The sequence below is a fragment of the Pongo abelii genome, chromosome Y (assembly GCF_028885655.2).
Source record: "Pongo abelii isolate AG06213 chromosome Y, NHGRI_mPonAbe1-v2.0_pri, whole genome shotgun sequence".
Taxonomy (NCBI): domain Eukaryota; kingdom Metazoa; phylum Chordata; class Mammalia; order Primates; family Hominidae; genus Pongo; species Pongo abelii.
The window spans coordinates 26580314-26592858 of NC_072009.2; positions in this window are offsets into that span (position 1 = coordinate 26580314).

Sequence of the window (12545 nt, forward strand, 5' to 3'; positions counted from 1 at the left end):
CCATTCCACTCTACTTCTTTCCACTCCATGCCATTACAGTCCACTGCATTCTATTTCATTCCACTCCATTCCCTTCCACTCCGCTCCATTCCATTTCATTCCATTCCATTTCACTCCATTGCATTCCATTCACTTCTTACGACAGGATATCACCATGTCACCCTGGCTGGAGTGCAGTGTCACAATCTCAGCTCATATTACATGTCAACTATACATTCCATTGCATTCTATTCCATTGCATTCCATTGCATTCTTTTAATTCCGTTGCATTCAATTCTATTCCTTTCCATTGCTTTCCATTCCTTTCCATTCCATTCCATTCCCCTCAATTCCATTCCATTCCACTCCATTCCAGTCCATTCCACTAAATTCCACTACACTACACTCAATTCTAGTCTATTGCACTCCATTCCATTCCACTCTGTTCCATTCCACTCCATTTGATTCCATTCCACTCCACTCCATTCCGCTGCACTCCATTCCATTCTGCTCCATTCCCCTCCTCTCCATTCTATCACATTCCACTCCACTCCACTCCATTCCATTATACTCCATTTCACTCCACCCCACTACAAGTCATCCCACTCCATTCCATTCCATTCCATTCCATTCCATTCTATTCCACTCCATTCCTTTCCATTGCATTCCATTCCATTCCACTCTGGCCCACTCCATTCCACTCCACTCCTCTACGTTCCATTACATCCAATTCCATTCCACTGCATTCCTATCCTCTCCTCTCCAGTGCACTCCACTCCTGTCCATTCCACTCCTTTCCATTCCATTCTGCTCCATTCCACTGCAATGCACTCCACTGCACTCCACTGCATTTCATTCAATTCCCTTCCATCCCATTGCATTCTTCATTCCACTCTGCTCCAACTCACTCCATTCCACTCCACTCCACTCCGTTCCATTCCACTCTACGGCATTCCATTCCATTCCTTTATTGCGAGAATACCTCAGTCAGCCAGCCAGCCTGGAGTGCAGTGGCCCCAACCCACCTCCCGCTCCGTTCCATTCCACTCCGCTCCACTCCTTTCCTTTCCGTTCCATCCACTCCACTACTTTCCGTTACTTCCGATTCCATTCCACTCCATTGCACTCCTTTCCACTCTACTGCACTCCTCTCTACTCCATTTCTCTGCATCTGATTCCATTTCGCTCCATTCCATTGCACTCAACTCCACCCCACTCCAGTCTACTTCATTCCATTCCATTCCGTTCCATTCCTCTCCATTCCACTCCAATCCACTTCACTTCACTCCACTCCACTCCAATGCACCCCATTGCATTCCATTCCATTCCACTGCATTCCATTCCATTCCTTTCTTTTGAGAGTATCACACTGTGTCACCCATCCTGGAGCGCAGTGGTACAATCTCAGCTTCCATTGCGTTCCATTCCATTCCATTCCATGAGACTCCTCTGCACTCCACTCCATTACATTCCACTTCACCCATCGTCACTCCACTCCACCCCTTTCCAATCCACTCCACTCCATTGCATTCCACTGTGCTCCATTCCATGCCACTCCGTTCTATTCCTCACCACTCCAATCGACTCCACTCCACTGCATTCCACTCCCCTCCATTCCATTCAATTCCGTGCCATTCCGATGTATTTCACTCCACTCCACTCCACTCAATTCCTCTCCATTACCCGCCTCTCAAATACATTCCACTCCAGTACACTCCATTCGATTACATTCCACTCCAGTCCACTCCACTCCTCTCCATTCCACTACATTCCATTCCATTTCGTTCCATTCCACTCCCCTCCCTTCCATTCGTTTCCACACCATTCCACTCCACTCCATTCCATTCCAATCCACTCTAATCCACTCTACTCCACTCCTTTCCACTTCTTTCGATTCCTCTACTTTCAACTCCACTCCACTCCCTTCCACTCCACTCCAATCCATTCCATTCCATATAATTCCACTCCCTTCCACTCTACCCCATCCACTGTATTCCAATCCACCGCTGTTAACTCCACTCTGCTCCCCTCCATTCCAATCCACTCCATTCTACTCTACTTCTCTCCATTCTATTCCTTTCCACTTCATTCCAATCTACTCCATTGCATTCCACTCCACTCCATTCCACTCCTTTCAGACCTTTCCACTCCATTCCATTCCTCTCCACTCCACTCCATTCCACTCCATTCCACTCAATTCCATTCCATTCCATTCCATACCCCTCCATTCCACTCTACTCCATTCCATGCCATTCCTTTCCACTTCACTCCACTCCACTACATGCCACTCCATTCCTCTCCATTCCATTCTGTTCCATTCCTTTCCACCCCACTCCACACCATTCCACTCCACTCCATTCCATTCCAGTCCACTCCACTCATCTCCACTCCAGTCCACTCCATTCCACTGCACTCTACTCCATTTTATTCCACTCCCCTCCAGTCCACTGCACTCCAATCCTTTCCATTCAATTTCAATCCACTCCATTCCATTCCTATCCACTACATTCCTTTCCGTTCCCTTCCATTCCACTCCATTCCACTCCTCTGCAACCCACTCCATTCTACTCCACTCCGTTCCACTCCATTCCATTCCACTCCATTCCAATCCGCTCCTTTTCATTCCACTCCATTACCTTCCACTCCATTCCACTCCACTTAACTCCATTCCATTCCATTCCATTCCTTTCCTCTCGACTCCACATCACTCCACTCCTTTCATCTCCACTCCACTCCACACAATTGCACTTCCCTCCTTTCGATTCCATTCCATTCTCTTCCTCTTACTCCCCTCCATTCCACTCCACTCCACTCCATTCCTCTCCATTCCACTCCATTCCATTTTATTCCATTTCATTCCACTCCATTGCATTCCCATCCACTTCATTCCATTCCATGCCACTCCACTCCACTCCACTCCAATCTGCTTCAGTCAATTCCTATCCACTTGTCTCCATTCCCTTCCATTCCACTCCATTCCATTCATTTCCACTCCATTCCACTCCACTCCACTACTTTCCACTTCACTCCATTCAATTCCATTGCAGTCCATTCCGTTCCACTTCATTCCTTTCCTCTCCATTCCAGTTCATTCCAATCCAATCCACTCCACTGCATTCCATTCCTCTCCATTCCACTCATCTCCCTTCCTTCCCACTCCACTCTACTCCACTCCATTCCGTGCCATTCCATTCCATTTTGTTCCATTCCATTCCACTCCACTAGACTCCACTCCACTCCTTTAGATTCCATAGTACTCCATTTCACTGCATTCCAATCCACACCACTGCGTTCCGTTGCATTCCCTTCCATTCCATTCGACTCCTCTCCATTCCACTCCACTCCACTCCACTCCATTCCAATCCATTGGATTCCATTTCACTCCATTCCATTCCATTCCACTCCATGCCACTCCACTCACCTCCACTCCCCTCCACTCCACTGCATTCTGTTCCATTCTATTCCATTCCAGTCCACTCTACTCCTTCCACTCCTGTCCACTCCATTCCATTCCACTCCACTGCACTCCACTACATTCCATTGCATTCCACTCCCTTCCACTCCACTCCACTCCATTGCAGTGCACTCCTCTCTATTCCACTCCACTCCATTCCATTCCATTCCATTGCCTTCCACTCCATTCTATTCTGTTTCACTCCATTCCACTCTACTCCACTGTACTACATTCCCTTCCATTCCACTCCTTTGAAATCAGTTCTTTCCTTCCACAGAATCTCTCTCGGTCACTAAGGCTGGAGTGTAGTCACACAATCTCAGCTCACATTTCTCTTCTCCATTCCATTGCATTCCATTCCATCCCATTCCATTTCTTTCTATTTCATTCCACTCCACTGCATTCCATTCCACTGCATCCCATTCCATTCCACTCTGTTCCTCTTCACTCCACTCCATTCTACTCCTGTCCACTACATTCCATTCCATTTCACACCACTGCATTCCATTCCATTCTTTCGACACGATATCACTGTGTCAAACAGCCTGGAGAGCTTAGGCACAATCTCAGCTCACACTACATGTCAACTCTCTATTGAACTGCATTCTATTGCATTAAATTCCATTGCATCCCATTCCATTCCTTTGCTTTCCATTACATTCAATTCCATTCCATTCCACTCCTTTCCACTCCGCTCCACTCCAGTACGTTCCTTTACATCCGATTCCATTCCACGCCATTGCACTCCTCTCCACTCCACTGCACTGCACTCCACTCCACACCATCCCGTTACTTTCTGCTCCATTCCACAGCACTACACTCCTCACCACTCCACTCCACATCATTCCATTCCTTTACATCCGATTCCATTCCATTCCATTCCTCTCTATTCCACTGCACTCTACTTCAGTCCACTCGAATCCACCCAATTAAAAATTCTTTCCATTCCATTTCTTTCTTTCAAGAGTATCTCACTCTGTCACCCAGCGTGGAGTGCAGTGGCACAATCTCAGCTCACATATCATTTCATCATTCCATTACATTCCATTGCATTCCATTCCATTCCAGTGCACTCCACTCCACTCAATTCCACTCCACTCCACTCCAATACGTTCCATTCCATTCCATTCCAATCCCTTCCATTCCACACTGTTTTATCGACAGGATCTCCCTCTCTCACACAGGCTCCAGCGCAGTGGCCAAATCACTGCACATATTTCTTCATTCCATTCGATTCAATTCCATTTCATTCCATTGGATTCCATTCCACTCCACTCCGTTCCATTCCACTCCACTCCGTTCCTTTCCTCTCCATTCCATTCCACTCCATTCCACTCTCCTCCACGACACTCCACTCCATTTCACTCCACTCCACTCCACTCCTCTCCACAACACTCCACTCCACTCCATTCCATTCCATTCCATTCCATTCCATTCCTTTTTTTCCACAGGATTTCATTCCGTCACAAAGGCTGGAGTGCAGTGGAACAATAACAGCTCACATTTCCTTTCAGCAGTCCATTGCATTCCATTCCAACCCAGTGCATTCCATTCTATTTCACTCCACGATACTCCACTCCACTCCGTTCCATTCCACTCCGTCCCATTCCATTCGTCTCCATTCGACTCCACTCCACTCCACTCCATTCCATTCAATTCCATTCCACTCCATTCCATTTCACTCTATTGCATTCCATTCCTTTCTATCCACAGGATATAACGTGTCACCCAGTCTGGAGTGCAGTGGCACAATCTCAGCTCACACTCCATGTCAACTTTCCGTTGTATTCCATTCTATTACAATGGATTCCATTGCATTCCAAAACATTCCACTACTGTCCACTCAATTCTATGCCATTCAACTCCGTTCCACTCCACTGCACTCCACTTCATTCCACTCCATCCCATTCCTTTCCACCCCATTCCACTATAATCCATTCCACCCCACACCACTCCATTTCATGCCATTACGTTCCATTTCATTCCATTCCTCCACATTCCACTCCACTAATGTCCACTCTGTTCCATTCCATTCCACTGCGTTCCATTCCATTCCTTTCTTTTGAGAGTATGACACCCAGTCACCCTGCCTAGAGCACATTGGTAAAATCTCAGCTCCCATTCCATGCCATCCCATTCCATTCCACTCCAGTCCAGTCCACTCCATTCTGCTCTGCTCCATTCCAGTCCATTACACTGCACTCCATTCCCTTCCACTACACTCCAATCCACTCCACTCCACTCCACTACTATCCATTCCATTCCACTCCATTCCATGCCATTCCACTCCACTCCATTCCATTCCTTTCCTCTCCGCTCCACTCAATTCCATTCCACTCCACTTCAATCCAATCCATTCCACTCCTCTCCACTCCACTCCATCCCATTCTATTCCATTCCATGCCATTCTATTCCATTCCACTCCACTCCATTCCATTCCATTCCACTCCATTCCATTCCATTCCATTTAACTCCATTCCACTCCAGTCCACTAAATTCAATTTCACTCCGTTCCACTCCTTTCCACTTCATTCCATTCCACTCCATTCCACTCCAATCCATACGTCTCCATCCCACTCCTTTCCATTCCTTTCCACTCCACTCCACTCCAATCAACTGCGTTTCTCTCCACTCCCTTCCATTTCATTTCATTCCACTCCACTCCACTCCACTCCATTCCATTTGATTCAATTCCATTCCACTCCATTCCATTCCACTCCATTCCATTCCATTCCAGTCCGTTCGACACCATTCCACTCTAATCCACTCTACTCCATTCCACTCCATTCGACTCCATTCCACTCCGTTACCTTCCACTCCATTCCACTCCTATTCACTCCATTCACTTCCACTCCACTCCACACCACGATATTCCATTCAACTGCACTCCACTTCACTCAATTCCATTCCACTCCACTCCCCTCCACTCCACTCCATTCCATTCCATTCCACTCCACTCTACTCCAATGCATTCCATTCCACTCCACTTATCGCCACTGCATTCCATTACACTCTACTCCATTCCATTCTATTCCATTCCATTCCACTCCACTACATTCCACTCCAATCCACCTCATATCATTCCATTCCATTCCACTCCGTTCCATTCCATTGTACTCCATTGAAGTACATTCAGCTCCATTCCACTCCACTCCACACCACTCTACTCCACTCTACTCCTTTGCATTCCTTTCCAATCCACTCCATTGCATTCAATTCCACTCCATTCTATGCCAGTCCATTCCATTCCACTCCATTCCACTCTACTTCTTTCCACTCCATGCCATTACAGTCCACTGCATTCTATTTCATTCCACTCCATTCCCTTCCACTCCGCTCCATTCCATTTCATTCCATTCCATTTCACTCCATTGCATTCCATTCACTTCTTACGACAGGATATCACCATGTCACCCTGGCTGGAGTGCAGTGTCACAATCTCAGCTCATATTACATGTCAACTATACATTCCATTGCATTCTATTCCATTGCATTCCATTGCATTCTTTTAATTCCGTTGCATTCAATTCTATTCCTTTCCATTGCTTTCCATTCCTTTCCATTCCATTCCATTCCCCTCAATTCCATTCCATTCCACTCCATTCCAGTCCATTCCACTAAATTCCACTACACTACACTCAATTCTAGTCTATTGCACTCCATTCCATTCCACTCTGTTCCATTCCACTCCATTTGATTCCATTCCACTCCACTCCATTCCGCTGCACTCCATTCCATTCTGCTCCATTCCCCTCCTCTCCATTCTATCACATTCCACTCCACTCCACTCCATTCCATTATACTCCATTTCACTCCACCCCACTACAAGTCATCCCACTCCATTCCATTCCATTCCATTCCATTCTATTCCACTCCATTCCTTTCCATTGCATTCCATTCCATTCCACTCTGGCCCACTCCATTCCACTCCACTCCTCTACGTTCCATTACATCCAATTCCATTCCACTGCATTCCTATCCTCTCCTCTCCAGTGCACTCCACTCCTGTCCATTCCACTCCTTTCCATTCCATTCTGCTCCATTCCACTGCAATGCAATCCACTGCACTCCACTGCATTTCATTCAATTCCCTTCCATCCCATTGCATTCTTCATTCCACTCTGCTCCAACTCACTCCATTCCACTCCACTCCACTCCGTTCCATTCCACTCTACGGCATTCCATTCCATTCCTTTATTGCGAGAATACCTCAGTCAGCCAGCCAGCCTGGAGTGCAGTGGCCCCAACCCACCTCCCGCTCCGTTCCATTCCACTCGGCTCCACTCCTTTCCTTTCCGTTCCATCCACTCCACTACTTTCCGTTACTTCCGATTCCATTCCACTCCATTGCACTCCTTTCCACTCTACTGCACTCCTCTCTACTCCATTTCTCTGCATCTGATTCCATTTCGCTCCATTCCATTGCACTCAACTCCACCCCACTCCAGTCTACTTCATTCCATTCCATTCCGTTCCATTCCTCTCCATTCCACTCCAATCCACTTCACTTCACTCCACTCCACTCCAATGCACCCCATTGCATTCCATTCCATTCCACTGCATTCCATTCCATTCCTTTCTTTTGAGAGTATCACACTGTGTCACCCATCCTGGAGCGCAGTGGTACAATCTCAGCTTCCATTGCGTTCCATTCCATTCCATTCCATGAGACTCCTCTGCACTCCACTCCATTACATTCCACTTCACCCATCGTCACTCCACTCCACCCCTTTCCAATCCACTCCACTCCATTGCATTCCACTGTGCTCCATTCCATGCCACTCCGTTCTACTCCTCACCACTCCAATCGACTCCACTCCACTGCATTCCACTCCCCTCCATTCCATTCAATTCCGTGCCATTCCGATGTATTTCACTCCACTCCACTCCACTCAATTCCTCTCCATTACCCGCCTCTCAAATACATTCCACTCCAGTACACTCCATTCGATTACATTCCACTCCAGTCCACTCCACTCCTCTCCATTCCACTACATTCCATTCCATTTCGTTCCATTCCACTCCCCTCCCTTCCATTCGTTTCCACACCATTCCACTCCACTCCATTCCATTCCAATCCACTCTAATCCACTCTACTCCACTCCTTTCCACTTCTTTCGATTCCTCTACTTTCAACTCCACTCCACTCCCTTCCACTCCACTCCAATCCATTCCATTCCATATAATTCCACTCCCTTCCACTCTACCCCATCCACTGTATTCCAATCCACCGCTGTTAACTCCACTCTGCTCCCCTCCATTCCAATCCACTCCATTCTACTCTACTTCTCTCCATTCTATTCCTTTCCACTTCATTCCAATCTACTCCATTGCATTCCACTCCACTCCATTCCACTCCTTTCAGACCTTTCCACTCCATTCCATTCCTCTCCACTCCACTCCATTCCACTCCATTCCACTCAATTCCATTCCATTCCATTCCATACCCCTCCATTCCACTCTACTCCATTCCATGCCATTCCTTTCCACTTCACTCCACTCCACTACATGCCACTCCATTCCTCTCCATTCCATTCTGTTCCATTCCTTTCCACCCCACTCCACACCATTCCACTCCACTCCATTCCATTCCAGTCCACTCCACTCATCTCCACTCCAGTCCACTCCATTCCACTGCACTATACTCCATTTTATTCCACTCCCCTCCAGTCCACTGCACTCCAATCCTTTCCATTCAATTTCAATCCACTCCATTCCATTCCTATCCACTACATTCCTTTCCGTTCCCTTCCATTCCACTCCATTCCACTCCTCTGCAACCCACTCCATTCTACTCCACTCCGTTCCACTCCATTCCATTCCACTCCATTCCAATCCGCTCCTTTTCATTCCACTCCATTACCTTCCACTCCATTCCACTCCACTTAACTCCATTCCATTCCATTCCATTCCTTTCCTCTCGACTCCACATCACTCCACTCCTTTCATCTCCACTCCACTCCACACAATTGCACTTCCCTCCTTTCGATTCCATTCCATTCTCTTCCTCTTACTCCCCTCCATTCCACTCCACTCCACTCCATTCCTCTCCATTCCACTCCATTCCATTTTATTCCATTTCATTCCACTCCATTGCATTCCCATCCACTTCATTCCATTCCATGCCACTCCACTCCACTCCACTCCAATCTGCTTCAGTCAATTCCTATCCACTTGTCTCCATTCCCTTCCATTCCACTCCATTCCATTCATTTCCACTCCATTCCACTCCACTCCACTACTTTCCACTTCACTCCATTCAATTCCATTGCAGTCCATTCCGTTCCACTTCATTCCTTTCCTCTCCATTCCAGTTCATTCCAATCCAATCCACTCCACTGCATTCCATTCCTCTCCATTCCACTCATCTCCCTTCCTTCCCACTCCACTCTACTCCACTCCATTCCGTGCCATTCCATTCCATTTTGTTCCATTCCATTCCACTCCACTAGACTCCACTCCACTCCTTTAGATTCCATAGTACTCCATTTCACTGCATTCCAATCCACACCACTGCGTTCCGTTGCATTCCCTTCCATTCCATTCGACTCCTCTCCATTCCACTCCACTCCACTCCACTCCATTCCAATCCATTGGATTCCATTTCACTCCATTCCATTCCATTCCACTCCATGCCACTCCACTCACCTCCACTCCCCTCCACTCCACTGCATTCTGTTCCATTCTATTCCATTCCAGTCCACTCTACTCCTTCCACTCCTGTCCACTCCATTCCATTCCACTCCACTGCACTCCACTACATTCCATTGCATTCCACTCCCTTCCACTCCACTCCACTCCATTGCAGTGCACTCCTCTCTATTCCACTCCACTCCATTCCATTCCATTCCATTGCCTTCCACTCCATTCTATTCTGTTTCACTCCATTCCACTCTACTCCACTGTACTACATTCCCTTCCATTCCACTCCTTTGAAATCAGTTCTTTCCTTCCACAGAATCTCTCTCGGTCACTAAGGCTGGAGTGTAGTCACACAATCTCAGCTCACATTTCTCTTCTCCATTCCATTGCATTCCATTCCATCCCATTCCATTTCTTTCTATTTCATTCCACTCCACTGCATTCCATTCCACTGCATCCCATTCCATTCCACTCTGTTCCTCTTCACTCCACTCCATTCTACTCCTGTCCACTACATTCCATTCCATTTCACACCACTGCATTCCATTCCATTCTTTCGACACGATATCACTGTGTCAAACAGCCTGGAGAGCTTAGGCACAATCTCAGCTCACACTACATGTCAACTCTCTATTGAACTGCATTCTATTGCATTAAATTCCATTGCATCCCATTCCATTCCTTTGCTTTCCATTACATTCAATTCCATTCCATTCCACTCCTTTCCACTCCGCTCCACTCCAGTACGTTCCTTTACATCCGATTCCATTCCACGCCATTGCACTCCTCTCCAATCCACTGCACTGCACTCCACTCCACACCATCCCGTTACTTTCTGCTCCATTCCACAGCACTACACTCCTCACCACTCCACTCCACATCATTCCATTCCTTTACATCCGATTCCATTCCATTCCATTCCTCTCTATTCCACTGCACTCTACTTCAGTCCACTCGAATCCACCCAATTAAAAATTCTTTCCATTCCATTTCTTTCTTTCAAGAGTATCTCACTCTGTCACCCAGCGTGGAGTGCAGTGGCACAATCTCAGCTCACATATCATTTCATCATTCCATTACATTCCATTGCATTCCATTCCATTCCAGTGCACTCCACTCCACTCAATTCCACTCCACTCCACTCCAATACGTTCCATTCCATTCCATTCCAATCCCTTCCATTCCACACTGTTTTATCGACAGGATCTCCCTCTCTCACACAGGCTCCAGCGCAGTGGCCAAATCACTGCACATATTTCTTCATTCCATTCGATTCAATTCCATTTCATTCCATTGGATTCCATTCCACTCCACTCCGTTCCATTCCACTCCACTCCGTTCCTTTCCTCTCCATTCCATTCCACTCCATTCCACTCTTCTCCACGACACTCCACTCCATTTCACTCCACTCCACTACACTCCTCTCCACAACACTCCACTCCACTCCATTCCATTCCATTCCATTCCATTCCATTCCATTCCATTCCATTCCATTCCATTCCTTTTTTTCCACAGGATTTCATTCCGTCACAAAGGCTGGAGTGCAGTGGAACAATAACAGCTCACATTTCCTTTCAGCAGTCCATTGCATTCCATTCCAACCCAGTGCATTCCATTCTATTTCACTCCACGATACTCCACTCCACTCCGTTCCATTCCACTCCGTCCCATTCCATTCGTCTCCATTCGACTCCACTCCACTCCACTCCATTCCATTCAATTCCATTCCACTCCATTCCATTTCACTCTATTGCATTCCATTCCTTTCTATCCACAGGATATAACGTGTCACCCAGTCTGGAGTGCAGTGGCACAATCTCAGCTCACACTCCATGTCAACTTTCCGTTGTATTCCATTCTATTACAATGGATTCCATTGCATTCCAAAACATTCCACTACTGTCCACTCAATTCTATGCCATTCAACTCCGTTCCACTCCACTGCACTCCACTTCATTCCACTCCATCCCATTCCTTTCCACCCCATTCCACTATAATCCATTCCACCCCACACCACTCCATTTCATGCCATTACGTTCCATTTCATTCCATTCCTCCACATTCCACTCCACTAATGTCCACTCTGTTCCATTCCATTCCACTGCGTTCCATTCCATTCCTTTCTTTTGAGAGTATGACACCCAGTCACCCTGCCTAGAGCACATTGGTAAAATCTCAGCTCCCATTCCATGCCATCCCATTCCATTCCACTCCAGTCCAGTCCACTCCATTCTGCTCTGCTCCATTCCAGTCCATTACACTGCACTCCATTCCCTTCCACTACACTCCAATCCACTCCACTCCACTCCAATACTATCCATTCCATTCCACTCCATTCCATGCCATTCCACTCCACTCCATTCCATTCCTTTCCTCTCCGCTCCACTCAATTCCATTCCACTCCACTTCACTCCAATCCATTCCACTCCTCTCCACTCCACTCCATCCCATTCTATTCCATTCCATGCCA